The following is a 10,563-nucleotide window of genomic DNA, read 5'->3' as shown; positions in this document are numbered from 1 at the left end:
CCAGTAGAACTTCCTGTGATAATTTCAGTGTTCTGTATCTTTGCTGTCCAGTAGGGTAGGCACTGGGTTATGTGCACCCGCTGAGCATCTGGAATGTGGCCAGTGCAACTGAAGAACAGAATTTTGATTTTATTTAATTCGAATTAATTTAAATTTAAATAGCCACGTGTGGCTGCTGTGTGAACTGAGCCGCTGTTGATCAGTTGGTGACACTCATATTAAGAATATCAGCTAACTACTGACCATTATATTATGCACCAAGTGTTGTGTTAAACATATGAACTAATTTAATCCTAGTAACAACCCTACGAGGTAGTTACTAATATTATACCCATTTTGAAGATGAGAAGACTGATGCACAGAGAGTAAGCAGTGTGCTCACATCACAATGTAGAACAAGGCAAAGGAGGATTTAGCATTTAGGCTGACTCTTCATAAGATCACGGTGAATTTTTAACAGCAGTGGTAACTGAAACAATGGTTATGCTGACACTTTTCACTTCCTGATTGGGCAAGAAGGCTTGAGAAGCATCAACAAAAGTTTGAAAATAATCTCTCTGAGGACTTCCCGGCTAAACAAAATCAGAGTTGCCCTGCTGAGCAGCTTGAAATGATTGCCTAAGGATGTATCAACTCACTTTGCCCACAGAGGCTGTGACCTGTGACCCACTAAGTGCAGGAAAGAAAACTATTAACCCAGCTTCTTATCTGGTGTTGTCATGGAGATTCAGCCTTAACGGAAGATGGTGCTGTGTTTTCCGCTCCAATAACAGAGCCTCAATCAATTAGCTTCATCTTTATTTAGTTCGCAGTACCAGCCTGGAAGAGTCTCTTGAGAGAAGACCTTGAAATAGCTTCTTACTGTTCTAGCAGACAGCTAGAGATGACTTCCTGGGTGCATGGTAGATGCTGCTGGTGTGATAAACCTGAATAATTTTTTTTTAATGAGTCTTTTTAATATTCTGGAAGACCCTCTGCTGTGTAGGTAATCACCATCGCATATCACCATTACACCAACGCCATACTGCATGTGTTGATTATCAGAAAGGATTAAAAAAGAAAAGTTCCCAAACCTGGATGTGCATCAGAATCCCTGAGGAAGAGTTGTAAATACAGGTGACATTTCGATGAGCACCAGGTTAGGGAAGAAAAGATTTAAATTAGATAGAAGTATAAACTAAAATGCATTTCAGATTTCATATTGGCAAATTTTCTGCCATAACTAGGTTATTTAAATTGGTCCTTGGTATTTTCTTAAATATCTGGGACTAACCGGTAGTAATAACAATGTAAACATCGCCACAATGGCGACTGTGTCGAATTTATTTATGTCCAAAGTCGGGAAATAGGTGCTGTGCTATGAAATGAAGCTATACGTGTGTTTGAATGTCATTTCCCAGGTAGCTCCTCTGATAGTGCAGTGAAATTTTGGCTTTAAGGCGCCTTTGCTCCAAAAGTGATCAATACTAAATAGCTGGACAAGAGAGGAGATGGACTGATATTGCAATCCGAAAATCCGGCAGGTTTTTCCAGACAAAAATCAGGGGCACGTGGATTACTTGACATTCTCGAACTTTATTGCATGGGGTACAGAAAGAGAATGGATACAAGAGATCACATGGAAGATCAGATTGGATTCTCCAAGTTCTTTCCTAGAGGAAAGACAGACAGAAAAATCCAGTTAATTTTAGGTGACAGAATAACGCTAATGGCTCACATTTGAACAGCTACTGTGCCGACTCTGTTCTTGGTGCTTTACTTTTATTTAGTCCTTATCACTGTCATTTGAAGTTATATGTTACAGATGAGGAAACTGAGGCACAGAGACGATCTTTTCCAAAGAGTCAGTATTTTGCCTGCTTGGCATGAATAGTAGCCCCCTCTATGCTGCTTCCCTTTTGTCATTTCTTTTGCTTTATAAGGGAGTTAGGTAGGCGCCCCATTAATACTGCTGTCTCTGCTGCTTGATCCAAAAGACACTGAGAATCCAGCCCCGAGGGAGAAGCTGGCTTCCTCAGTAATAGATCATGGTACTTCGCAGTAGGGATCTCTCCCCCACTTGAAGGCATTGATGTTTCCCCAAATAAAACCTCTCGATAGGTCCTAATAGGCCAAGATCTCAAGCCTCCTTTACTGTACTTTCTCCTTATTTTGGAATATTGAGAGGACATTGTATTAGTATGTGATAAGGACCACCTGGGCTAACACCATCCTAGGCATTGGACAAAGTCTCTTCCGTTCATTAAATTAATCGGCGGGCTGGGTAGCAGAGCTTCCTCGGGATGCTCAAAAGGATGCAGAAGATACTTGCCTTTGGCCAGTCGCCTGACTGTATGCCAGTACAGATGCTCAGCTGTGGTTGGACTTTTCACCTGAGTGGAAACAACAGCTCAAGTCTCAGTCTGGACTGTGGCAAATCATGGGAAATTAAAATGCAAATGAAATTTGCAAACATGACAAAAAACGAGGGAAAGAGGAATTAAGTTCCTAGAATGAAAATCTAGCGTTTTTCATGCTAACCCCAGGAGGCCAGCTTAATCAGATTTTCAGCTAACACAGACGATAATGACCCTGGCCCAATCCAGCTTCTGTGTAGAGCTTTGCAGTGGCAAAAGCCGGAGAGAGAAGGAGCGGGTGATAAAGCTGGGGTGGGAACTGGCTTTGCACCTTTGTGTGCCAGGAAAGTGGCATTTTTTTCGTGCTAGCAGATCCTTTTCAGAGTTTAATTTCCTTTGCTTAGGTTCCCATGCCAAACTCGATCACCTTATACACAGGTAGAATCTGCTTAGAGTCATCAAAATATGATGACTTGTGGTTTTTCGTTCTGAACAGGCTGCACTCTGCCCAAGTATGTTATTCAGTGGATTTCAATTCATTCTCAAGAGTTAAACATTTCTAGCTCTAGAAAGCCATGTTCTCTGAGGTGGGAACAATAGTCTTTAATTTTTTCAGACCACCAAAAGAATCCAGTAGTAGGTAAAATGACATCAGATAGCCTTATCATTCACGGTACCATTAAGAAAAAAAAAAGAGAGAGAGAGAGAGCGCGCGCACATCTTATTCCAAAACAGTCCTGAGAACAGATTCTGATACCTGCCCTGAAGGGCCTCTCTCATCTTCAGGAAGCTGAAGACCTCTGCAGTCAAATGATGAGAAGAGTAAATGCCCATTAGATAGATTATGTAGACAGAAATATTTTGTCCTACTGCATGCAAGTTTAGAAAAGTTTGTTAGAAAGGACTCTGGCCAGGAAACCCAAGTTCAGGCATCCGCCCATTGGTGTGTGGGTCACTGGGAAGTTGCTTCACTGTTCAGAGCCTCAGTTTCCTTATCTGTTAAGTGGGGACAGTAAGACCTGTCTCAGTGGGTGGCTGAGCACTTTGTAAGCCTATAGCGATAGGCATAATATGGTGCAATTATAACGATCATCATAATTGATATTATTGTTGTTATTAATATTAAATTGCTGTGAAGCACCATGCTAGGTCCTTTGTAGACTGAGATGAATGAGCTTGGCCCTTTGGGTCAGTGCTGTGTTTGATATAAGCTTGAGAAATACCAAACTTCAAAATATCAGTTCAGATCTGAGAGATCTTGTTAGTTGATTTTGTTGTGATATCCCAGCCTTGAAAGGAAACCAAGTGTGTTTCACAAGCAAAGATTGAGGGACTCTATTCCCATCAGCTGTTATTCTGTGGCTCAAGACACACCCAGCATTATTATTTGTACTTAAAATGCACTTCAGCTTGCCAGTGGGCCTGGAGTAAACCTGTCAAAGTTAATCACAGGGAGTGGCTCATGTATCGGGAGGTAGGAGCCTAGCTGTCCTAGAGCAGCCTTGCAGAGTGAATGATAGCCTTCTCTGTCAATTTCACCAAGCCCAAGACTGTTAATGACACATCGGAGACCACAGTGACCCATCTCAGAAACAGAGCTTGTTGTACTTAGAGAAGAGGTTCCTGACTTCACAGGCAAACTAGACGTCATTCCTTCTAACTCTGATGGTTCACAGTAGGTAAAAAAAAAAAAAAAAAAAAAAAAAAGTAACCATGAAAGAAGAGGAAAAAGGAAAGCCAATTACGATAGAACAGAGAGATGATCAGGGACTAACAGTGCTACCGTATCTATGCACAGCCCTTTACAAAAGAAGGCTTTCACGTACATGACGCCATGCAATGTCCACGGTATCTCATCAAGGAAAGCCTCCTCCTGTTTTACACAAGAGGAAACTGAAGGTTAGATAGGACTTGACTTATTCAAGATCACAGAAGTCCATGAGGCGATAAGGCTTATGCTCTCCGGGGTATCAGAGCCAGGGTTAGGACCTTGGTCCAGTTTTTCTTATTCTTGGCCGGACGGAAAAAAACAGCATGCACACGGTCAGAAACGATACTTGGACCACAACTTACAGAATGTGAGATGGCTGACTGCTGCCATGTCGTCTAAGTGTTTGGGTCAGCTCAGCAAGAACAGGCTTTGGAGTCATTTTCTCAATCCTTTTTGAGCAAGCTGGGGTCTCCAGAGGTTACTCTGAAAGAGGGCAGAGATATAAGAGGAATTCAAAACTAATCTTAAACTTGAAAAGAAAAAAATAATGAGAATATTCATGTGGATTATAAAGAGAAATAATGATTACCTTTGATTCCTAGAGAAAGCTAATTTAAAATGCATCCGAGTTCCACTGTACAGCCAAAAAGAAAAGAAAAAAGAAAAATCTGCGGAGCTGAGACATGTCTTTAGTAGCAGAAACCAGAGTCACCATCACTTGAGTCCTGAGAAGATGCTCATTCACAGTAGTTGGGAGGAAGAAAGATTGTAGAGATTAACTGACCTTGGTTTAGGACACATGCTGTTTTCTTTTCAAATGCAAATGAAACTGGGGGCCTAAAACACAACATCTGTCCTTAACGCCAGTGTCTGAGAAAATGCGCTTGATCAATGTAATGTTTTTTTCTGATTATTATGTTTCTGTTTTTACCAAATTAGAAGTGCTTAGGATTCATTTCCAAAGGTAACTGAAAACTGGTTTCTGCAGCCCATGAACGGAAATAAATAGGCAAAAAACTGCTGGTTTCATCCATGGGGTTAGCTCCTCAAAAGAGTTGTTATTTACGCAAGTGCAGATGTAGCGCTGACCATCCGTTGTAAGAGTTATCCATAAAAGATAGTTTAGAAACCTGTGACATCAGGATCAAACATTGCCTTTTTTGTGACTTTAGAGATTTTATCTGGAAGACTACACTTCCGCTTGCTGAGGCTGTAGACTTGATACTTTCTTATTATTAATAAATAATTACTCAGTAGATATTTACTGTTACCTGTGACGTCCTAGGTGAGGCTAGGAGCCTCTGGTACGTGAAGTATTACACTCCATTCATGCCACGGACATTTTCTGAGACCCATTTGCAGGCCCTGCGCTCACGGCACAGAGATAAAGGCAACTTGGTCCCTCGTACACAGGCACGTGTCATCCCCCGAAACCATCTGCCTCCGGATACAATTCTCCAGCCTCACAGAACTGCTTTCCAGTCCCGGGACAGACCACATTCGTCTGAATACAAAAGCTTCCTTGCTCTTACTTGTTTCCTGCCTCCGGTCTTTTCTTTACCACTGCCTGGAGTCCTTCATCTTTTAAGAGCAGCTCAAACAAAACCCCCTGGGCGATGCTCTCCACATGGAACTCACTGCTACTACCTCTCCTAAGAGCCCCTGTCCCTCTGAATTAAAATTGCTTACCTGTGAGTCCTCCATTAGATCTGGGGTCCCCTGAGGGTACTGTCCACTTCTGTCCCCCTACTCCTAGGCAGTTCAGGGCTGACCCAGGGGAGCGGTGCTTGACAAACGTTTCTTTGATGGACCCAACTTAAAATACTCTTGTGTTTCATAGATCCTGGCCAGATGGTGCAGTGCCAGGCTTAAATGTAAAAGCTGACATAGTTTTCAGGACTCTGGAGAATGATGTGTTTGTTCCTCTGATGCTAAGAACCAGTAGACATCCCAGCCATGTGAACTTTCATCCCATTCTTTAAGTCGAACCAAAGTTGCAGAACAGAGAGGGCAAATATTAATTGGGTTTTGAGGGTGCTGAGGTCCAACCGTGATGAGAGACATGTTGGTGCTTCACAGAGCTCTCAGGCAGAAAGACATATGCCTGCAAGATTTATAGCTGCATTTATTTCTGAGGTGATTCTGTGTCAAGGTCAGGGAACATACATTCTTTGCTAAGCTGTACTTACAGAGTGTTTTAAAATGGAATTTAAACTGAGGGAGTCTCCAGTTAACTCAGGGTTATTGCCTTGAACGTCGAGGAAGAGGGGGAGTCGCAACACATTACCAAAACTTAGATTGCACAGTTCCGAAAAGATTAAACATGTGCGATAACCCTGTTATAGAAATTATAAGAAACAAGAGATTATTATTTTTTTTTTACAACACCATGTAATATGTTAGTGAAATGTCCATAATATCGTAATGAATGTACTTGCTTAGAACAATATACGTGGACAAAATAAGACTACGGACTGCCCATATTTGCAAGGCTGAATTCAACTCAGAGTTCTCCAATCTGAAAAATCATCCTGTGGTCTGAAAATTTACCTCCTAACCTAACCTGTTTCCTGATCTGGTGATGATGCCAGACTAGTTGAGGTTTCTGTGTGTGGTGAGCTTTTGTTCGTTTGTTTTTTGCTCAATTGCAGTTTAAAATAAATATCATTAGATTGATAACACTGCAGGATTTCAAAATTTAGAACTGTTCAGACGAAAGATGCAGGCAGTGCTGAGTCAGTTAATGTCTGACGTCCTGTGTCTGTCAAAGGAGAGGGCATTCTGTGGAATGCGTTTTCGAACCAGGTCAAATTCTGTTCTGTCTGAATCTGAACCTGCTTCCTCTAAACACCCCAAATCAGATATTTGATTTGCTCACTATTGTCTGCCATTGTTGGGGCATGGTGGCCTTTTTTTTTTTACTAGCACAGCAGTACAAAAATTCACTTTGGAATTTATAGATTTTTCTTTACTGTTTCATGGCCCTGAAAACAACCACACAGAAATGGATTTGAATGAACAACATGAAATGTCTTCTGTCACTGTTCGCCCAAGCTTTCCAGTGTCACTGTAACCTGAACATGGTGATACACTCCCCTCTTTGGATACCTGTAACTTCGACAAACTTCCGGTCCCAATTATTTTTAAGTAGCTATATAAGATGTTTATCATTAATTTATGAAGCCACTTTTAAATTGACAGAAAAGGAGAGCACCGAATCAAACTCTTTGAAACAAGACAATCCTAGCAAAAAGTTTATTTCTAAGCAGCACATCCTAAAAGTACTTTTTAACCGGAAGGTTGACTTAAAACATTTTCATCTTGCACTCTTTAAACCAAAAGGCACCAACTGAGAATGGAGCTAGGGAGAATTTTTTAATGGATTGAGATTAAATCTATCATTTTTACCCAGGGAAACTTCCTTCTCATTTATTCTCAGGCAGTTTCATGTAAAAGGACTATTAAAGTGATGAGCTGCAGTGTTTTGACAAGCACTTGTCCTGCAAAAACTTGAAATCTCACTGGAATACAGTTATATATTCACTGGGACAAAAGAATGCCCTATTTAAAAACTAGGACAGATCGCGTTGATATGGAAAAAGGAAATAGCTATGTGAACAATACATCTGAAATTAAAGACTGAGTTGCTGGCATCCATGTAAAATCAACAGGAAATGTAATTACTCTTTGGAAGTACTCCTGTCCTGTCTTACAGTTCTTAAATGGATTAAAAAGAAAAAAAAAAGAGATATTATTTGTACTCAGAATACCATTATAAAAACAAAGATGGAAAGAAACGTAGAAATGATCTGGTAAAAAGTTCCATGTCAGGAAAGAGGAAGACTAGCCCACATTACAAAGCGATATTTCTCCCCTCCCATGATAGGACCTCTCTGCTACCTTTCATGGAATCTCTGTAGAGAGAAGTCTCGCTATTGATTTTATAAGTATAGTAGGAGGTTTAGAGGAAAACAAAAGGGGGCCTTTTCTTCAAAGCCACCCCATGATTTTAATAACTCTACTCCATGTTTTCTACTGTTTGTTTTCCCACAGTTTGAAATGCACCGACTCCAGCTGGACAAGGACGTTTGCCAAAGCAAGTGTTATTTTTCACTATACTGTCATATCACTTAGGCTGAAACGGGGAGGTGCTACTATTACTACTACTGCTGCTATTATTATGTCATAGCATATATCCTTTAGTTGAGAGCTCAAAGTGATATATAAGCATCAATGGTGAGTCAGTAACAACTCTTACGGCAGCCCACTCCCATGCCCCCGTTCACACGTCACACGAGTCACCATTTCTTCTGAGGTGTTAGTTTGAATACCCTTGGTATTTATTGGTAATTCTTGGGTTTGACTAATGTTGAAATTTATCTTTAGACTCTTCAGGTCTTTCACTGAACCTTTCCCCGCTTTCTCAAATCAGTGAAGTTGGTCCACTGTTTCTCTAAGGCAGAATTATGAGTCCCAAATCATCTTCAACACAATATCGAGCCCAGCCAGCAAACCTTTAGTATTTCTTTGCCACAAAGAAGGAACCATGACCATTTTGGGTTTACGATGGTAGGGTCATTCATTGCTTTTTGAATGAATATATTTCTGGGGATGTATTTAATTTAAAAATAAACCAGAACAAACATATTTACTACGCTTATGAAACACCCTCCTTCTCTCCCTTCAAGTTTTCCACATTGCCTTCTCAAATCATAGTCTGAACACATGCATTTAAAAATAATCTGTCACCATTGAGAGTTTTAAAGTAGGCTGACCAGCACCACTTTTGCCATTATCGGCTACTTGTTCAGGAAAGACAAATGTGCACGCGCCCAGTCCAGTCACATGTTCTCCAGGGAATAAACCAGGCCCGTGACCCACAACAGCCCTTTACACTATGCTTAGCAAGTACCATCTTCAAAAACGCGTTTCTTCATATACATGGATTTCTAGGTAATCATGCACAGTTTTCATGGAAACATTTCTAATTCTCAGTGGAGACAAGAACACACAAATAAATAAAAAGTAGATTGTTTCTTACCTTTTGGAAAGCAGGCAAAAGCTACACTGTTGGTGGGATAGTGTACCAAGTAACAGACTTTTGTACACTCTTTCTTACTGGTGGTATACAGTCTACAGGAAAAGTAAATATATAGGTATGTATAAAATAAAAGTGCACACAACATTCCTTTTCATTCTTTTTTCTTTCCTTTTGGAGAAGAGGCTGCGATAGAGACCATAGACATTATGCCCACTCTTTCACTGGGTTCAGTAGCCTTTGGAAGACCAGTTGACCACAATTCAGGTACCTCTGAACATGGGAGTACGGGTGCCTCTTGGTTTAAGGCAGTTGGGTTTTACTTGTTTGAACTGGAGCAGGTGAGGGAACCAGCCCCAAAATAATGCATCTATCTGCTCAGGGCATTTTTTTCTTCCTGTTGCCATCCTAGTTTTTCTCAGCCTAGTCCATTCATGCTGACCTGCACGATTAGTCCAGAAAGATGAAACAAGTAACATAATAATGTAGAGGATGTCAGGGATCCAAACAAATGAAGAAGCAAAACAAAACAAAATGAAAACCAAAAAACCATAACAAAGTGACACAGCATAGGAGCGTGTTCCAGCATTTTCTAGGCATTGTTACTTGTGTAGGGTTTGGTGCCCTCGTCCATTTTCTAGCAGTTGGGGGGTTTAATTGAACAGCACAAGTTTTTATTTATATATTTTCTTTACAGTATATGCAAACTGGTGATTAAAAAACAGCACCAGAATACAAACATATATTTTAAAAATCTTATTTTTGATTGTTTATTTTAGGTATAAATGGTCATTCTTTTAAAACGTGCTTCATTGCAATATGCTCATTGTCTTAAGCTCGTCTTTTTGCACAGTGTGTGTCCAGCCTCTCTCTCAGGGTCAGTTTATCAGTCATATGGCCCCATATCCAAAAAGGCGGTGAATCCCACGCTGTCCACCTGCCTGCCATCTCTAATTGCTAGGCAGCTCCAGAGTAAATTATCTGTAACCGGTCAGGGTACTTGAGCAGTTTCTCTGCACTGCCTGGGGGCATTGGCTCCGAAAATGGATGGTAGTTTAGAACCTGGTAGCTTAGGGCTGCTCATCCTCCGTGCACTGCAATCCTTTACAGGTCAGGAAAGCATCTGACCAGAGGATAATTCACAGAGCATCTTCTGGTTGTGACTAGTCCAGGTGAGGAAGGGAACAGTCCTTACCCACCATCCCAATAAAGCTGTGCTGACTCGGTTAATACTATTCATCCAACGGGGAAAAGGTCTTGGTGGCCACGGATAAGCCAAGAACCACGTCCTCCTGTTGATCTGGCATCTTCAAGTTTGCCTCGAACATACATCTGCCAAGTCAACAATAGAAAGTTGGGGGAAACGTGCCAAATTCAGGACACAGCTGCGAGAACCAGAGCTTGAGGTGCCTTTCTTCTTAGAGAAGGAATGTGGAGAAGGCATCATGGTGGCCAGATCTAAAGCTATCCACATTAGG

At 41.1% G+C, this 10,563-nt stretch overlaps 1 long non-coding RNA gene across 1 annotated transcript; it reads right to left on the bottom strand.

The window, feature by feature from the left end:
• Positions 1-2,310: 2,310 nt before the first annotated feature.
• LOC114907839 lies at positions 2,311-6,660 on the bottom strand. Its single transcript, XR_003796792.1, has 3 exons — positions 4,637-6,660; positions 4,410-4,530; positions 2,311-2,372 (listed from the first exon to the last, which is right to left on the bottom strand). It is a non-coding gene; the product is annotated as an uncharacterized LOC114907839 (long non-coding RNA).
• Between the last annotated feature and the right edge of the window lie 3,903 nt (positions 6,661-10,563).

Source organism: Monodon monoceros, unplaced genomic scaffold (assembly GCF_005190385.1).
Source record: "Monodon monoceros isolate NGI ecotype Baffin Bay Population unplaced genomic scaffold, NGI_Narwhal_1 Super_Scaffold_3, whole genome shotgun sequence".
NCBI lineage: Eukaryota > Metazoa > Chordata > Mammalia > Artiodactyla > Monodontidae > Monodon > Monodon monoceros.
This window is presented reverse-complemented; position numbering and strand designations above follow the sequence as displayed.